This window comes from Camelus ferus, chromosome 2 (genome assembly GCF_009834535.1).
Source record: "Camelus ferus isolate YT-003-E chromosome 2, BCGSAC_Cfer_1.0, whole genome shotgun sequence".
Taxonomy (NCBI): Eukaryota; Metazoa; Chordata; class Mammalia; order Artiodactyla; family Camelidae; genus Camelus; species Camelus ferus.
This window is the reverse complement of record NC_045697.1, coordinates 84,050,956-84,070,669: the sequence shown is the minus strand read 5'-3', so window position 1 is coordinate 84,070,669 and position 19,714 is coordinate 84,050,956. Positions and strand designations below refer to the sequence as shown.

The following is a 19,714-nucleotide window of genomic DNA, read 5'->3' as shown; positions in this document are numbered from 1 at the left end:
ATAGGAAAACAGAGACTCAGGACTCAGAGACTCAAGTTATGCACCTTCCCTAAAATCACAGAGTTAGGGCCAGAATTTGAACCCAGGGATTCTGACTCTAGAGCTTGTGTTTTTAACCATTACACACACTGCCTCCCTAGTCAACAATCTAAATTGTCTACCATGAGCCCTAGAGTGAAGAGAGAGAGAAGTGTAACAACAGTTGACATGTGGTGAGTGAAGTCAGGGAGGAAACGGAAGGGACCAGGTAGAGGTGACAGAAACTTGCCTAGTCAGTCCATAAACCAGTTTTGGGAAAGACAGATTTTGTTTATTTTGTTTTCTTCTTCCTCTTTTATTAAGAGTTATATATGAAATATTCCTTAGAGATTGGAGAATAGTCAGTATTGTGACCCAGAATGTTACAAATTCAAAATTGAATAAAATCATCTTTGGCAAACTGTAATTTGATACAACACACCTATGTGAGCATGTGATATAATTCCTTTTCTTTGAAAACATTCCTTTAAGAGTCCTCATTCCACACCTAATACATTTGTCAGATGAGCGAGTTTCTATCCATAAATACTATATTCCCTTTCAGTGTCTCAGTTTAATCAGGCCATATATCTAAGAGAGATATTGGTAATGTAAGTATAAATATTATGTTCTATTGCTTACAGCCTCTTGATCCATATCAGGAAAGATTTATTTTACTGAATGCAAAGTTAAGGCTTCTTTGAGAAATTTAACAGTATTATTATCATTTCATAGACTAAATCTAAGAATAGTGTCAGCTATTCTCATTTATTTTTATGATAAATAATTCCCTGGTAAAGTGAAAAAAATTCCTTTTCTATTAACTTATTATTGCTTCATTTCCAACTCTTCCAGAACTTACTAGAAAACAAGTATCAGATTTGAGTTCTCATAGAATCTTGTACTTAAACTATTTTGTGTGGTATATGTGACATATCAATCATGTCAGATTCCTATTAGTGAAACTAAATCTTGTCTCATGGGCTGCATTTTCACATACAATTCATTGACAAGTCCTCTTGGAAGATGTCAAAGTGGTAGAACCAAGACAATCTCCTCCTTATGTTCCAGTACTGTATGTATTAAAATTACATGAAAAAGAAAGAGGAAATTAGCATAAATTAGCCTATCCCATGTAGGGCTGTCCTTAATCCATAAAATAAAGTCTTGGGACCTTGAGATAACTAAGACAGGATGAGTGACATGATCTCAGACAACAAGTAAAAACATTTTGATAGAGGCTGGAAAGTGGTCCGTGATCTAGTTGCCCTTTCTGAAGCCCCACCCCTTCCTTGATTTTCCACTTCAGGCCTTTGACAAAACTTCCCTCAAACCTGTGAGACAAGATTTAATAAGCATTCCCTCACTCCAACTGGCTCTTAAACTGAAAACGTAGGTCTGTATTCCTCAACTATCTAGAGAAATGGTCAGAATGGTCATTGCAAGAGCAATGATGATGGTTAAAGTTTTAGAAGTAAGTAAATGAGTCCCACTTTTAATGGGCTTGCTCTCTAGATCCTGAGCTCCAAACTCAGCCCTTGATGGAGAGTTTCCTAGTAGCAAAACTGAGTTTACAAGTTGTTAGGAATTCATGTTTACAGTGGTAAAATATTTTTGGAAGTCAATAGTAAGTAGAAATATAACAGTTTCAGGATGATAAGGCAAAAGAAAACAACAAGGACCAGAACACGATGGAATAAAAATAGTAATAACCCAAGGAAAATCTTAATTGTAGGAAGCAAAAAGCATCCTGGAATTTAGTGCAGAAATTCAAACAGTAAAGTGAAAAACAAGACTTGAGAAAATATCTAGGCCATGGGATAAATACATAAGAAATATAACTAATAACTGAGTAAATCAAAAGTCAGTGGGGAAGACTGTAGCAGAGTTGATTGCATTGCTCAACTTTTGTCCCAAGCCCCTTTGAATGTGCCTTCTTTGAAACAGAGGCTTAAAAGATAAAATAACCTTTCCCAGACTCTCCTTCAACTAGTGTTCTGGGGGTGATATAATCCCAGCAAGCAGGTGTACCTGACAAGAAACTTGTTTTGACACTGAATTAATTGGAGAGAGGCATCAGACTATGAGGCCTCCATCTTGCTGGTGCAGATCTGGGAGATGATTTTACTCTGGATGCAGCAGTTTTCCTGGCAGCTCCTTCATCTCAGATCACAGCTAAGGTGTGTAACCCTGGACCTGGCACTGGGCTGGCCCATTAGCCTTCTGACTTCTCAGCTTCCTGATTGTGGCCAGTGTTGCCAATCCCTCGTGCCAGTTCTGCAGTGTTGTTTGAAGTCATTTTTGGAGGCCCTACCTAAAATGTGCTTTTCCAGATCTTTCAACGGTTCTACAAGTACTTCTTCCATTCCTTTTCTCACTAAAATAACGAGAGAGGTTTCTATTTTCTGCAAATGAACCCTGAACTGATACAGAAAGATAGAATTAAGGGCAAACATGGATGGTAAAAAAGGACAAACAGCAAAAGGGCAACTATTTCTCAAATACAGAAAAGAAAAAAAGATGGACACAGATGCTGATATTTTAAGATAGACAGGAGAGACCGTGCAGGAACTTAGATAAATTGTATGAGGTCACTGTCTGCTAAGAATAAAGGAGGAAAGGCAGAGGGGGACTAAAACTTGTGGACAATGAAGGAAGTTCAGAAAAACCATTGTAAAGTACATACTAAGACTCAATATGAAAGAACTAAAAGCTTTGTGAAGAACTTAGAAGGAATAAAGTGAAATGATGATCAAAAACCCGTACTGTTGTCTAGACAAACATTCTAAAAGGAGAATAGATAATTCCTAAAATGAAGTGAGGCTTTTCTCCATTAGCACATTGATAAATATAAAAAATTGAACAAGAAATTCAATTATACAAATTGTCTACATAGTGAAAATAATTCTTACACTGTATATTCAAGTCAGGTCATGGATGCAAATACAAGTAGACATTAGAATTTTTCGGTTATTCTATACTGAATTCCTCAATTCAAGCTCAATAATCTGTTCTCAGGTTGACTTTTGAAGACTATGAATTTTCTGCTCTGGTTACTAATATACTTCCAGATACTGGGCAAAAAGTTTTCCTTTTTCTAGGATGATTCTCTTTATCCTTAGGGACCAAGTTGCCATAAAAGTAAAAAGCTTTCCTGGTAGCAACTTTGGAAGGATTCCCAGAGTAAATAACTCTCTTTGACAGGAATGAAGGCCCTAATCCATGGGGCTGCATACTTAAGAATCTGCATACCAGTGTGATTCCACAGGCAGAAACAATGCCGCAGTATAACTGCTATGAGCCGTTACAAAGCAGCCACCATGATGCTAGAAAACCAACAAGTACAAATATGGAATGGTATTCTCTGCTCTTCTTTCCTTCCTAAGAATGTAAACATCCCAGCTCTTTCAGAAAAGCACTGATGGACCAGAGCCTATGTAGGACATGTCCCTGTCTGCTCTTTTGTTGGATTAAATTGTGAAAGACTGTCCAGAGGCTTTGAACTACAGGCAGATTCTTTTTATAAACATTTACACAGAATATGAAAGAAAAACTTTTTAAAGACCTCATTAAAAAAGCACATGTGAAACCTAAAAGATTAGATAAATAAGTAGCCAGTATAATCAGGATTACTCAGAAAAGAGAGCAGAACTAGAACTCACTGTTTGGGTTTCTCAAACCTCTGGTTATATTTATTAACTGCACACCCAACTATTAACCAAATGATTACTATGCTGTAATACCTCCTCTATTAAGAATTTAGTTATCTAAAAAGCCTATAAGTAAGCTCAACTCAGTCTTCTTGAGTGGTCAAAATATAGTAAAAAATAAAGTTCACAAAAATTTCTGTACATCACTGTGTCTGGAATCCTTTTTCAGTCTCTTTGCCCAATTTTGTACAATTCTAATAAGCTTCTTTAATTTGGTTTACAAAAAATAAGAAATGGAGAAACAAACATGCACCCTGTATAAAGGAAGATGTTACAGTTAATACAGCTGTATTAAGCAAGGAAGTAAAAGCCAACATTTAAAAACTCATGAAAACCTTAAAAAAAAAAAAAGAATACTGGCATCATTTAATGGAAGTGTAAAAAACTCTCACATGCTCAATGGAACTTAGTGCCTCTACTGTATCTGAGAAAAATAATAGGCATCAATAATAATGATCACAAGTCATTTAAAATGTTTAAATCATCTTAGTAGATGGATTAGATGCAGTTTAACATGTGACACCTTTTAGAAAGATTACCATTCCAAACAGCTAAAATAGAAGTTTTGCTATTTAAAGGTAGAACTAAATTTGAGGCAATGCCACATTAATGAAGTGAGGGAAGTAGATTAAAATTCATAATCTGAGGTCCTAAATACTTTGCTTCTATTGGTGTGTTTACTGAAATGGTTTCATTTCAGACACTGAATATGTCTCATGTACCCAGAAAATGTACCTGTTTTTCTATAGCTCTAGACATGCTGGTACAGGGGCAGGAATGTTAATCAAGGACTATGCCCTTTCTGGGAAGGGCTGATTTAAATGATCTCCAAAGTTTTAGTTAACTGGAATTTCCTTTAGTCCATCATCAGTGTATAAGAGTGTGTGATCTAAAGCAGCAATTCTCAAATGTCTCAAATGGTCTTAGGACCCACTAACCCTCTCAAAAATAATTGAGGGCTTTTTGTTCTTGTGGGTTCTATTGTTATTTACCATGTCAGAAATAAAAAGTAAGACATTTAAAATTTCTGTTTTTTAATTAATTTTAAAATAAAATAACAATATGTTGACACAAATGTTTTATGAAAAATAACCATGTTTTCTAACAGTAAGATAATTTAATGAAAACAGTAACATGGTTTTCCATTTCTGTAAATCTCTGTGATGTCTGAGCTTAATAGAAGACAGCTGAATTCTCATATGTGCTTCTGTATTCATTCTGTTGTGTTACATTGTGTTGACTGAAATAGAAGAAGATCTAGACTCACACAGATACATAGTTAGAAAAGCTAGGAGTATTTTAATAACCTTTTCAGATAATTTTGAATATTCTTTGATACTACATCGAATTCAGTAAGTGACAGTTTCTAAAGCTGCAATGTGGAATCTGAAACCATAGTCATGAACTTTTCATACTTCCATTAGTTTATTTTGTACTTTGGATGGATCTTTCACATATGCATGATTCTGTTTCATCACACACTAGTCATTTGAAAAATATTGATTCACTGAGTTAGCTGATCTTCCAAATGTTGACATATTTCATCATACAATAGACAAAATCACATTCCTTAATGTCATCAATGATCTCATCAGACCAGCCTTTTTAAGTACTGAGATGCTGTCAAATTCACAGTGGCAGGTGCAACTTTCTTTTTTCTTCTCCCTTATATATTTTTGTTTTTTATTTACATTGTTGTATTAATTTCTGGTATACAGCATAGTGATTCAGTTATACATATATATATACACACACACACACACACACACACACACACACACATATATGTATATATACACATACATATTCTTTTTCATTACAGGTTACTACAAGCCATTGAATATAGTTCCCTGTGCTATACAGTAGCAACTAGTTGTTTCTCTTTTCTGTACATGGTAGTTTGTATCTGTTAATCCCAAACTCCCAATTTATCTTTCCCCCTCGGTAACCATAAGTTTGTTTTCTATGTCTATGAGTCTTTCTATTTTGTAAATAAGTTCGTTTGTGTCATTTTTTTAGATTTCACATATAAGTGATATATTATGTTTGTTTTTCTCTGACTGACGTATTTCACTTAGTATGATAATCTTTAGGTCCATCTATGTTGTTGCAAATGACATTATTTCATTCCTTTTTATGTCTGAGCAGTGTGCCGCATACATACCATGTTTCCTTTATTCATTCATCTTTCAGTGGACATTAAAGTTGCTTCTGTGTCTTGGCTATTGTAAATAGTGCTGCTATGAACATTGGGATGCATGCGTCTTTTCAGATTAGAGTTCTCTCCAGAATATATGCCCAGGAGTGGGATTGCTGGATCATATGATAACTCTAGTTTTTAAAAGAACCTCCATACTGTTCTCCATAGTGGCTGCACCAGTTTACATTCCCACCAATAGTGTAGGAGGGTTCCTTTTTCTCCACACCGTCTCTAGCATGTATTATTTGTAGACTTTTTGACAATGGTCCTTCTGACCAATGTGAGGTGATACCTTATTATAGTTTTGATTTGCATTTCTCAAATAATTGATGTTGAACATCTTTTCATGTGCCTGTTGGCCATCTGTATGTCTTCATTGGAGAAATGTCTATTTAGAGCTTCTGCCCGTTTTTTGATTGAGTTGGGGTTTTTTTTAGTATTGAGCTGTGTGAGCTGCTTGTACGTTTTGGAAATTAATCCCTTGTCAGTTGCATCATTTGCAAATATTTTCTCCCATTCCATAGGTTGTATTTTTGTTTTGTTTATGGTTTCCTTTTCTGTGCAAAAGATTTTAAGTTTAATTAGGCCCCATGTTTATTTTTGTTTTTATTTCCATTACTCTTGAACATGAATCCAAAAATATATTGCTGTGATTTATATCACAGAGTTTTCTGCCTATGTTGACACATTTCACCATACAGTATATAAAATCACACTCTTTAGTATCATCAATGATCTCATCAAAGAAGTCTATAAGTATTGAGATGCTGTCAAATTCATGGTTGCAGGTGCAACTTTCTAATTTTCTCATGAAAGCTCAGACTGTCTGTTGTTTTCCTTGAAGTGACAGGCTCAGGTTCACTTTGCTCATTTTCTAGAAGATGTCTGCTAAATACCCAAGTCTGAATAACCATAGTTTGTCTGTCAGTCATTCTTTAAAGTAAAAATGTTCCATGAAGAAAAATGACTAACTGAGCTTGGAATTCAAAAAACTGTACAAGTGATTGCTCAAGACAAAGTGCTTTATATGTATGTTCATTTTGTCTTGCAGAATATTAGAAAAATGTGTGCTCGAGATTTAATAAAATGCAAACTTTTACTGCTTCATCAAGGACATCCTTACTTGAAACCAGCATCTTGTTAAGTCAAATAGTGACAGTGAGGAATACAACAACTCCTAGTACAGGTATGTGTCACTGCCTCAAATGCTAAGGTGTCATCCATCTTACACCATCAGTGCAAACTGCAACACAGTGAATGAGACAATGTCTTAGTACTGTTATGAAAATCATTTTGACCTCACAGATCTCCTGAAAGCATCTCAGAGACCTCTGGAGGTCTGCAGACCACACTTTGAGAACTACTCATCTAAAGGGTATGTGATAAGCGTCCTTGGCCTCTTGGGTATCTGAGTTTGAGAAGAGGAAATTCAATCAAAGGTAATGCAAAGGCAAACAGAAGTAAGGTCCAACTTGGGGAAGAAAGGTGGACAGTAGCCAGGAAGGGATGATTTTAAGAGCTGTGGGCTGAGAGATAACGCCTGAAATCAACCATGAATTCAGACTAAATGGAGAGGTGAACAGTCCGTTGTCTGTAGAGAGAAGGACAAAGGGAAGAAGAAAATCTTCACTGGGCTGGAATGTCAAGGGTGTTTTTAAAATAGCTCCCATTCAGTTTTCAAGCTACTAGCTAGTTGAAATTCATTGAGAGCTGTGACTGCAATATGAAGATCTTTCTGTCTTTTACAACCCGTTGTATGCCTTGCACGTACAGGCATGCAATAAATAGGTGCTGAATAAATGTCAATATGAGGAAATTGAATTTTACCTAAATGTCCATCTCAACTTCCCTCAGTACCAGTCATTCCAAAGCCTACCACTTTCTACTTATTCTTTCTTTGTTGTCTCTTCTAGGTTTGAGATTACTACAAAAGTATCATGTGATCAATGAGAAATTTCCAGTGTATTTGAGGAAAAGAATAAGTCCTCTTGAATGTTGGACATCAGAGATAACCTGAGTTTTCCCCAGCAAAGGAGATGGCCACACCATGACTCAATAAGCAACTCTGCAGCTGCTCCTGCCAATCACTCCATTTCGCCATCATTCCCCCGGCCCCATGAGAGGTAAGGTCACAAGACAACCAGTAAAACATAAAACTTGACTAAATGTGGGCTTGGCTGCAATTTATGGAGATAAGCACATGAGCAGAAGCGGCACAAGGCACCGGGGCAGAGGCACTGCCGCAGGTGCTGCTGCTGCTGCAGCTCCTTCCTGCGTGCTCTGCCCGCCTTGTCACGCCCACGGGGCTGAGCTAGGCTGTGACAGTGGATCTCCAAGTCCCATACTTCAAGAAGGGAAATCAGGGTCATGCCAAGTGTCCTCTCTGCCCAAGTAAGTGTTCTGTTGATGCGTTTTAAAACCAGTCATACTCCCTGCTGGGGCTGACGAATACTTCTCCTATTTATTTCTGATTGAGGAGAGCCTACATGAATGTCACCATCTTGCCAAAAAATTCTGGGCCAGCGCCAGCCAAGGAGAGCCTTGCAGAGGCAGGCAAGAGCCCTCAGCTACTCTCTCTTCCCACCTAGCTGGAGGTCTGTGTTGAATTTACAAAGGAAATAGAGTTGGAGCTTGAGGCTTTCCTTGGGTTATGTTATTTCATTAATTAGTTAGGTGATTTTCCTGCATATTCACTGACTGTCTTTCATGTGACCTATGGCATTCTGCAGTCCAAAGTACTGCCCTCAAGACGTTTATATTCTAAGATAGATAAGTATGTAGTTAAGTATAACCCAAGGTGATAACTGCTATAATTAACGTTAACACAGCAGGCAGTGGGAGCACACAGCAGGGTCGTACCACCAAGGATTATTGGAGGAGGTATGTTTTCTAAAGGACAAATAAATGTCAGCCTGATGAGGAGAAATGACGGGGAATCAGGGCGCAAGGGCCTAAAAACCTACACACAGTGAACGCTCAGTCAGTGCTTGTTGGATGAACTAGCTTTTCACAACACAACGCTGCCTCCCACAAATACTACAGTAGCTCGCAGAGTGCTTCAAAACAAATGCCAGTTAGCTCACCTACAAACCTGCTAGAGAAATCCCATCTTTGCTCTTCAAAGTGAGGGTCACAGATACACAGCATTGGAACCACATGGGGACTTGTTAGAACCACAGAATCCCAGCCCTGAACCAGATGAACCAGCACCTGCATTTTGAGGTCCCCTGGGAATTCATATACACATTAGGGTTCAAGGCTGAACTGTACTAAAGGCTCATCATGCAGTGATGACCTCATAGGATGGTGGTTTGTAACCTTTGGGAAGGTTTTAAGACTCTCTGGAGAGGACTTCCAAAATGCAGAAACCCAGTTTCTACTCCCCTTTCTTCCACAAAAAAACAAATCTTAGGGGCTGGGACATGTGTATCTGCATTTTTAACGAACTCCCCATGGGACCCTGAGACCTGTTCTTTGACACAACCTGGCATTATTTTCTATAGATTACTTTAAGGAAATATGTTGGGGGCCAACCATTTCTCTGTGTGTGTGTGTCTGTGTGTCTGTGTGTGTGTGATAAGAAGGCAGATCTTTACTGAGTGACTTTCTTCCAAGCAACCATATTATTAATTCTTTAGAGCTTCAAATAACCATACTTTTTAGGAAGACTGGAAGATGAGTTTATGATAATTATTTTAATTTTTTTCATGTCCTTTTATTTTAACTATATAATTTTTGTGGTTCTGAAAACAAAGATGTTCCAAAGCCAAGACTTCCTGGATTAGAAGTGGTGAACATAATGCAAGCTAAAGTGCTGCTAACACCTGCTTATGGGGAAAAATTATAACCCAGATTTTATCCCCAAGCAGGCAAATAACTAACTCTTCAAAAATATTTTGTGTAGCTTCCAGCCATATAAAAACTTCAAGTACCATTTGACAATATTTGTGCTAAATGTACAATGCAAATATAACAACACATTCAAATTTTGATTTACTTTAGCGATAATTTTTATTCCCTAACTGGTCATAAATTTTAACATGATGAAGACAAGGGATTTCCAATTGTTCTTGATTTTCATTTGAAATCAAATATGATGAAATTTCCATTTCCCCTCTATTATTACATAAGCCTGAAGCAAAGAAATGGAATTACCAAGTCTTGTTTTATAGGAAAAATTATCTCCACATTAATTAAATTAGTTGAGCATAATATGGCATCTTCTACTATTTGAAGGAAATAGAATAGTCAAATGGCAGATAAATATATTAAAGTATTTTAATGGGTTAAAGTTCAGTATAAAAACATTTGGTGTAACTCAAGCAAACTACACAACAGCCTGTATAAATTATGCTTTTAAAGGGGAAAAAAACATTAATTTCTTGAGATGAGGACTTTACTGATTTTACAAATTGTTTGTAAAAGAAAATGTAAGCAATATTGAATCTCCTCCTCTTCCCATTAAACAATTTGGATTTGAATGAAAATACAAAATCACCAATTTTTTCCAAAGAAATGGTTCAGCACAACATCTCTGTTACTGTTTGATCACATTTGTATTTGCTAAGACTTGCTTTCATTTGGATTTGCTTCAGAGAGAAATAAAAAGCCTTAGTTTTGAAGTCATTCAGCCATTCACCAAGTGTCTCCAGGAGCAGGTCTTGTTCTGGGCTTGCCTTCCCCAGACTTGCCCCGAGACCAGGAAGAACTTGGCAAGTGAACCTCCACCTTAAAAGGTTGGTTATATGGCATGCCCTGATAAACAGAGAATCACCAGGACCCAGAGTGAGAGAGGCACTAAACCCATGATGACTGACCTAATCCAACAACAAATTATGTATTAAGCATGTAGTATGTGCAAGGTGCTGAACTCTGAAAAAATATGGAGATGTTTATGGCAGAGTTCTTAAATAGAGCTCAAGAAGTGGAAAGCTGTTGCATTGTCTGCTGCAAAATTTAGTCTCCCATTTCTGAGTTTCATTTATTTGTCTCTCCTTCCTCTCCCCTCTTTCTTTCCCTTTCCTCCATTCTCTTCCCCCTCTTCCTTCCTCCTCTCACTCTTCCTCCTTCTCTCTCTCTCTCATAATGATATCTCCTACAAATTCTCCATGGGCTACAATTATAGTTGATGGACTAAATCTACTTGTCATTAATAAGAGTGTGGAAAGAAGTTTCTTGTGCTTGAGTCTACATCTAAGATCCATTCCCACAGATTCCTTTTTTAACACACTTACACTTGACAAGTTGATATTCCTTGAAACAAAATACGCACAGCAAAAGTCTGAGATGATGTTGTTAGCATCATCTATATATAGCATCAGCTTAAAAGTACGTAAGCTAGATGTTCTGTCTGTACCCCAAAATCAGTGTTAAATAATTGAAATCCAGATTAAAATAGGAAGCTATGACTGGAGGAAATATGAACTGACACTCCTGCATTAAGAGCTAAGATAGAAGCACGAAGAAGATCCAGGCCATGGGTAGCCTGATGCTGGTGATCAGTACAGTATTGTGCTGTGCTTTACAAAATCCAAACTGAATTACGGATTTGGTTCTGAGTAGTGCAACTGTTTGCTAATAAAATGATAAACGGAACATTATGAAATCTAGATTTTGGCTTATGCCGTAATAAGGCTTTAGATACAAACCTAAGCACTTTATTCAGTCTCTATTGTTCAATAATTTAAAACCAAGCTCTTGGTAAAAATGGTATTACTTTCTGTTTTTTTAATATTTTATTATGACTTTTCTCCCTATACCCTCCATTTTTAAAAATGTTACTAGTAAAATAGAAGTGTGCCTTCTCATATACTTTTGGGTTTTTGGTTTGTTTTAGGAGTTTTCTGGCTTCTCCTTATCTCCTTTCGTGTGTGTGTGTGTGTGTAGAGAGAAATATCTAGAAGGGGACCGACAATACACCATCTTCCTATGTGGTACAAAAAGCCAAATGCATTTCCTAATGTAATGTCCATTACCCTTAGAAGCCCACAGATGAAATATTTTTAAAAACCCAGTAAAATAGTGAAGCAACATGGCAAGACACTAGGGGATCAAAAGAAACATGAAATAATCCAGGTGGCCACAAAAATTGTTATAAGCATACAATAGAGAAAAGCTTGGTTGATAATAAATGTAGATTGAAAGACAAATAGTAATTAGGGAGACAGTGTGTGTTGCAATATGCTGCCTACAGCAGATTACTCTAGCTCTCACAGCTAAACGGGAAAGCTATTAACATAACAGAGCAGTTGCTACCAGATGTATCTGTTATAAAAATAAAATATTACAAGGATTATAAAGAAAATTACAAATTAACAGCAATCATGTTTTGGGGGATTACCTAAAATTCAATTCTTTATTTTATATACAGATACTAGTGATGCTCACTAGGTCTCAATTTATTAATTTCTCCTTTAATATTGACATTTTTTGATGGAATAAGTACCTCAAATTGTGAAGCTGTCATATTTTTTCCCAGTATGCATTCTTTTATTTTCCTTGTAAGACTGCCTAAGAATTTGGCAGTCACATGATTTCTTTCAGTTAACCCCAAGGCTTCCATGAACATTCCTAGAGCTTAGAGCCAAAGAAGTAGTCCTGGAATTTCAGATATTAAAGCTTTCTTCAGAGACAGAAGTTTTTGTGATATTTGGGTAATAAAACACAAATTTGGTGGATCATTTGTATTCTAGTTAAAGGACCTTAGTCTGCTCCTAAGAATGTTGTGCTTTCTTTTTGATGAACACTCTGATTCCATCTTGAGCAACTTCATCAGAATCTTTTTTTGTCTTCATATAATGTAACATATTTGAAAAGGCAAATGGTTAGGCTGTCAACTGTCACACCTTCATGTTCAGTCTTAACTTTAAGTTTTGAATTCTTTACCACTGACAGTGTCAGGGTGAGTGTGGCTTGAGGGAGTTGCTGTGCTGCTTCCCCTTACCCTCAGCTCAGAGCCTCCTCTTGCTAAAGAAGCTGACACCTTTGCCTTTCTAGAGCCCCAGGGCATCTGGCCAAAAGCACAGACACCCTTTCCCTCCACAGACAGAGTGAGCCAGGTCGTTATTTTTGTTTGTTTGTTTGTTTGTTATCAAACAATTTATTATCTTTGTGGAATATACTATGGTTGCTAGATGTTCCAACTGGATATGTGTTCTTAGACTAACTTTGTGTTAGTGTTATTTCAAACAATTGTTCTCAGCAATGCTATTTGCACATATTGTTTTCCAAAGGTAGCTATTTTCTATTTTAAAACTTGCTTTGTTCTGAAGAAAAGTGATTTTTAATAGTTCTACAAACAGGCAGACTTAGACTTAGTGACTGAGAACACTAAAAGTCAGGAATTGAGAAAGCCAAGAAGCAACATAATTTGTTCTGTAGAATTCCCTAATGACTCAGGAATTTGTGGGAACAGTTCCTTCTTGAACCAAGGATGAGGGTAGGGAAGAAAACAGGAAGACTCATTGAAAGCTATTTAAGAAGACATTAGAGGGGGAAAAAAAGACATGAGAACCTCCCAATACCATTTCCTATTCCCCACAGCCAAGCAAATGTCCTTTAGTCACCCTATAGGACACCAGCACATTTGAGGGTGGCTGTACCATAGGGTTTACCATTCACTTTTACTTAAGTGAGGGATTAACTACTAGATCTTAAGACAGACCCCACCCCCAGCCACGCTCCTGCCTGGGCTCCCAGAACTCTGGCAGCTGGACTTTATACCCTTCTGGAAGGAGATTATGCGATTCTGATTAGATAGTTAATTAGGTATTAGGGTTTTACCAAAAAATGGCCCCACCTACTCACCTACAATGAGCCAATAGCCAGAAATTGGTCTTCTAAAGGAAAGCCTCTATTATGTATTTTATATATATATAAATAAATATATATTATAATAAAGACCAAAACAAGCAAAAAGCAAACATGCAAACTATGCCAGGAGAGGACAAAATCAAATAATCTATCACTAATATCTCCAGAGTGATACGAAATTCATGAAACAGAATGGGATGATATAGAAAACAATGGTAGACTCTTGGCAATTAAAAATAACTCAGCAGAAACAAATAGCTCAGTAGAGAATTTGTAAAATAATGTTGAAGAAGTTGTCTAGAGTGTCTTAGAACCTACCAGGTTTAAATAGCAAGACAGCGGGAGGGAAACAGCTCAGTAGTAGAGCACATGCTTAGTACGCCTGGGGTCCTGGGTTCAATTCCCAGTACCACAATAAATAAATAAATGAATAAATAAATAAATAGCAAGACAAAGAGATGAAAACAGAGGGGAAAAGCTAAGAAAGTTAGGCAATGCATACTGATGGTCCAATGTATAAATAATAGAATTTCAGAATCAGAAAACAAGAGAATGAGATAAGTTTTATCTCAATTCATCAAATAAGTAATTCAAGAAGTTTTCCATAATTGATGGACAATTTTTCTAAACTAAAAAGATCCATACAACAGGTAGAAAATACACCCAAACCAAGACACATCATCATGAAATTTCACAAAAAGACTTGTAAGTTTTCAAGAGAAAAAGTTACATACAAGGGATCAAGAAATCAGAATGGCTTTGGACTTCACAACAACACTGGAAACTAAAATACAAACTAATACCTTTACAATTCTGAGAAAATATTTCCAGCCTAGAATGTTCTACCTAGATAAATTATCAATGAAGTTTGAGGCTAGAATAAAGATACTGTCAAATGCCAGATCTCAAAAAACTTAGCTTTCATCACCCTTTCTTAGGAAGCAACTAGAGGATGAGTGCTATGAAAATGAGGAAGAAATACAAGAAAAAGGGAGACATGGGATCTAGGAAACAGGGGATCAACTCAAGAGAGAGGAAAGGTAATCTCTAGGATGATTAAGAAGGAAGATTCCAGGAACTAGGTGTGTCCCTGGCAAAGACAGCTACCAGTCCAAATTAGAACAGGTCAGAAGACTCTAGGAAAGATGTCTTCAAAACAGACGATACTCGTAGAGTTCCTAATATGTTTTAAAATATCAGGAGGATTGTTTATACAGATGGAGAGAGTTTGGGGTTAAGTTAATGACAAATACTTAGAAAACTAAAAAGAAAAGATGACTGTTAATTCTAAGGTGAAAAAAATGGTAAAAGAAATGAAAAAGTACTCATAGCATACTATATGCTTAGGTTCATAATCTAAGCACTGACTATTGATTCAATCAAAATATGACACAATTCTATTGGGCAGATGGAGGAGGGACAAACGGGAAATATGTGAGCAAGGAGTAGGGAGGGGTGACGAAGCTATGATCTTCATTTTCCATAGTGGTAAGCAAAAGGATGTTTACAATTGAACAATTAAAGAAAGAAATAGAACAGTAAGTGTATCTTAGAAATAAGAAGGAAAACAGCCAAAGGTTAAAATGTTCCCTTTGGGAAATCCAGATTTGATGGTTTTTATCACAAGCCTTTTAGTAATATTTGACTCTTTAAACTAGATACATGTAATTTTGATAAAGATTAAAAATTAAATTTAAAAAAGCTTTATGGCTTTTCCCCCCACATTTCTGTATTTTTAATACTCTGGTTCCCAGGTATACTGGATTCAAGTAACTTGTGACTCTAAACTTTGTGTAAATAAAGGTTGTCTTGATTTACTCAGCATTCTACTGTAGACTATTAAATAATCTATGGGATTTATGGCCATGTAAGATTAACCACTTAACTAATTCTTCAGTGAACAATGAGTTTCTAGTTAAGGAAAATATTTAAGAGCTGTTTTTATTTCAGTATCTGTCCCTAATCTACCAACCAGTATCAAAACATGAGTATTTATGAATATAAACATGTGCTTGTGCTTTATATATAAAAGACTGTATTCCATCTAAGATTTTGAGGTGAAGAAGCAATTTATCTTTCTCTTTTCCGTTTTTTTTTTTTTTTTTTCATTCCTGGCCAATTGATCCATTCTTCCTTTAACTGTACATGGAAGGGCCAGGAGGGTGCACAATTTCAAGGGGCACACATCACATTAGATACATGTTAATGACATCCCCTATGGGGCACAAAGTCAAGGACAAACAAATGGTGGGTATGAAATGGGAGTGACTTTTGACCTACTGAGAGTAAAGTGTAAGGGTACAAAGAAAACCACTGTGGAATAAAAATTCTACAATGGGGAGCTCACATAAAATTCACTTCACTCCACTCATTTCAAACCCTAGGCCTAACAGACTTGTGCCCCAGTGAATGACTTCAGAGTTTTGTTGTTTAGAGATTTTCTAGATTTATGTCTCCACAGCAGTTGAGAGAGAAGGAAGGGAGGGAGGGAGGGGAAAAGGGAGAAAGAACAAGAAGACACAGACCTTCCATGCAAATGATATAATTGAATTCTAAAGGTGGAATGAAATGTTTTAATTAGTTCAACTTGCTGATCTTTGCTTCCTCTCCCTCCGGTCCTCCTCCTTTCTCCCCTCCCCTTTCTCCTGGAATCCAGCCCTGGCAACTCGGACAGTGATGAGGTCATAGGCTCCAAAATATGGCCATGGTATGAAGGCAGCAGCACAAATTTTTAAGCAGCATTTCAGCACCACGCCGCACAGCCTAGAAGGGAACCTTGTGTAATGTGAGCAACTATGAGCTTGTGCTATTTTATTAATCCAGGGTGGCGATCCCTGGGGCTTGCATTACCTGTGTGTGTGTGTGTATGTCTTCTGCAGTCTCCTATTTTATATGGCAGTCATCAAGAAGTCTTCCTTTTCTTAGGTATGCCAAAAGGAGAGTGGAGATAACCCATATTAACCCGAACTCTAGGGCTCTCACCTATGAGCAAGGTCTCTGACATTAAAAGCAAAGAAAGATTGAAATGAGGATGACCTCTGACATCCCCTACTTCCAGACTGGCCTCTGTATGTGTCAGTTTCTTGCTTCTTATCACCTCATTAAGTCACCAAACCTTGCTACCTGGAAGGAAAGATTGATGGAGTGATAATGGGGTGGCTCTTGCCACACTGCAGCCAGTGCTCTTACATTTGCTTATTAAAGGAGCCTGGCTTTTCCTGCAGGTGGACCCAGATTCTGGCACTCCTTTCCGTTAACGGGCCATGTTCCAAACCTCTTTAACTTTTCCCTTACCAGATCTTTCAGAGGAAATATAACTTCTTGGGCCAGAACACGGTGGCATTTAACATCTCTACTTCAAAACCTCTTAAAATACCAGGCAGTGCAGAAGCTTGAAGATAGTAGTAGATTAGAAGAAAATTCTTCTCTGTGTTTAGACTCTACCCTGGGTTTCCCAGAACATCCATCCTGTCTTCAAATCTGATTTTCCCTTCAGAACCCAGACAAAATGGCTGCTCCTCCTTCATGAAGCCCTTTGCCTGATTATTCCACTTTACCTTCCAGGCAGGAGTGTCTGCAGTCTATGAACTCATGAAAAATGACTTTGAATTCTCTTCTGGCATTTATAACTTTTATTTTAATTATTAGAAAACACATGATCTCCACTCCTAAGTTGTATCTTCATGAAAACAGGAACCTTGTTTAATTTCCTTACTATCTGATGTGGTAAATTAGTAACAACAATAACCATAGTTAGACCATTTGCCATACATACATTATGCCTAACCCTCACAACAACCAGAAGAGTCAAGGACTATTAAGTCCATTTTGCAGAAGAAGAAAGTAAGTCTCTGAGATGATAAGTGGCTTGCCCAGGATCACACTGTCAGAAACTGGCCTGCATTTATTTCACTGAACCTACATTTCAACCAGAATCTGTCCTCTTCACACTATGTTACAAATTAGAAGGGAAAAAAAAAAAAGAAGGAAATAAAGAGGGAGGGAGAAAAGGAGAGAAGAAAAAGTTAAAATCTCAGGCTTTTACCCATTTACTGAAATAATACTTAACAGACTCCCTGAGTTGTGAGAGATTGAAGGAATTTAACACAGCCCATCCTCTATTTTTTACGCAGATAATAACTGAGATCAGAGAGGTTAAGATCCCTGGTCAAGGTTGCACAGGTAGTGACAAAGCTGGGACTAATGCAGACCTTCAGGATCTTATCTCCAATTCCCAAGTTCCTTTACATCCTCTATAAGATGTAACTTTTAAGCAGGCACTAAAACATTAAGACATTTAAAACAAGATAGCAATTCACAGACATATAAGCTTGTTTGTTTAAACTTTTGTTTAAGTCCTCCAGCTGCTAAGAAGCAAAAATTTGAATTTCTATAAGTTTTCTTGAAAAATTTTCTCATCTCCAACCAGAAAGGATAATAAATAAATATACAAGATCAAATAATTCTTTTCTGTTGGTTCACCAAAAAGAAAATATGCCTTTAAAATATCCTTCACTACTTACCAGTCATAACAATACAAATAGTGAATGCTTCGTCTGTGAGCACCCTGCTAAATGCATACTTTTGAACAGCACAAAGGCAGCAAAGTTTAGACTATGACCCAGCCAGAGAGGTGTTGGTATTAAAAATCCATATATATTTAGGGCCATGTTCAGGGCCTTGTAATTTCCCCCAATTAGCTGATATATACTTTCAGAAAAATGTGTTCAGCAAGCATGGGCAGTTGACCAAGTGCTAGATGACTCCCAAATCTAAAAGGCAGAACTGTGTGCTTTTATAAGTCCATGCCAGTACCCCTACCCCCATCCTCCTCAGAATCCTGATACTGTCTCCTCCAGGAAGCATTCCTCTTCTTCCTAAATTCCTTCCCCCTTCCTCTGAGGCAAAATGCATTGTAGCAGGAATCTGGACATCTAAGATCTTGGGAATAAGGGAAAGGGGGCTGCCTCTGAAAGTGAATTCTAAGATCAACAGCAGCAGATAAAAACAGGAATTTTCAAAGTTACTTTAGATAAATGGGCTAAAAACAGACCAGAGCAGTCTAATGGAAGGTATTAATATCTAAGGAAAGAATGTGTCTTTCTGAAGCAGTTGTCCGGAAATAGAAATTAGAAAAGGGTAGGAGGCAGACAGTGCCCATAAAAGCACTGCCCAGGGGAGAAGGTATCCAGATGAAGGGCTTGATCGCACAGTAACAGGTGCATCCGACTGTGGAGGTGAGTGCTGCAGGCGCCCACAGTTGAATCTTTGAATTCACCCTCTTTGTTCTGATTCCACACACAAAGCCAGCTTTTCATAACAATGTGGTTTTTAAGGGAAGATACAGCACTGGCTAGAAGATGAAAATACTCAGTTTTCTTGTCAATGTGTTTTTGTTTGTTAGTTTTTTGGGGGGGAGAGGGGTAGGTAATTAGGTTTGTTTGTTTGTTTGTTTGTTTGTTTGTTTGTTTGTTTAAATGAAGGTACTGGGGATTGAACCCAGGACCTCGTGCATGCTAAGCATGCACTCTACCACTAAGCTATACCCTGTGTTTCTGACCTCTCTCTAAAGGAAGAAATCAGAATTCCAGCTTACCCTTAGTCTTGGTCTTTAGGAGCATGAGTTAGTATCCCCAGATCAGGTTGCTGCTTGAACAATGACAAGATTGTTTCAGAATCTGGATAATTGAGAGTCAGGCCCTGAACTATGTGAAATTTACACAGATCAGGCCACCTTCAAGAGACCTTTTGTCAGCCAGTCAGTCAAACTTCCCCTCCCTCGTTATATCTTCTTTCAGATTTCAACCAGAATTGATTGACTTCTCTGACCACAGATAGACATTCATAGATCTCTCTCTCTCTCTCTCTGAGCATATTTTATGCCTGGTATTATGTTTACTTTTACTGTAAGAAAGTGTATCTCCTTGAGGGCAGGTATTATTTTATTTTGTTTATTCAATTGTTTTTTAGTGTC

The 19,714-nt window shown here is 37.3% G+C and overlaps 1 protein-coding gene and 1 long non-coding RNA gene across 6 annotated transcripts in view; one reads left to right on the top strand and one right to left on the bottom strand.

Moving 5' to 3' along the window:
* The window catches only part of LOC106729726, a 280,510-nt gene that overhangs the window by 136,862 nt on the left and 123,934 nt on the right, over positions 1–19,714 (top strand). For 4 of the 5 annotated variants that reach the window (XR_004313484.1, XR_004313486.1, XR_004313476.1 and 1 more), the window contains exons 6-8: positions 6,980–7,114; positions 7,234–7,303; positions 7,842–8,051. This is a non-coding gene — a long non-coding RNA (uncharacterized LOC106729726). The remainder of the gene's footprint in view (positions 1–6,979; positions 7,115–7,233; positions 7,304–7,841; positions 8,052–19,714) is intronic. The other variant, XR_004313487.1, reaches the window with a different exon arrangement.
* Positions 1–19,714, bottom strand: part of SYNPO2 (synaptopodin 2) — a 156,559-nt gene that overhangs the window by 38,790 nt on the left and 98,055 nt on the right.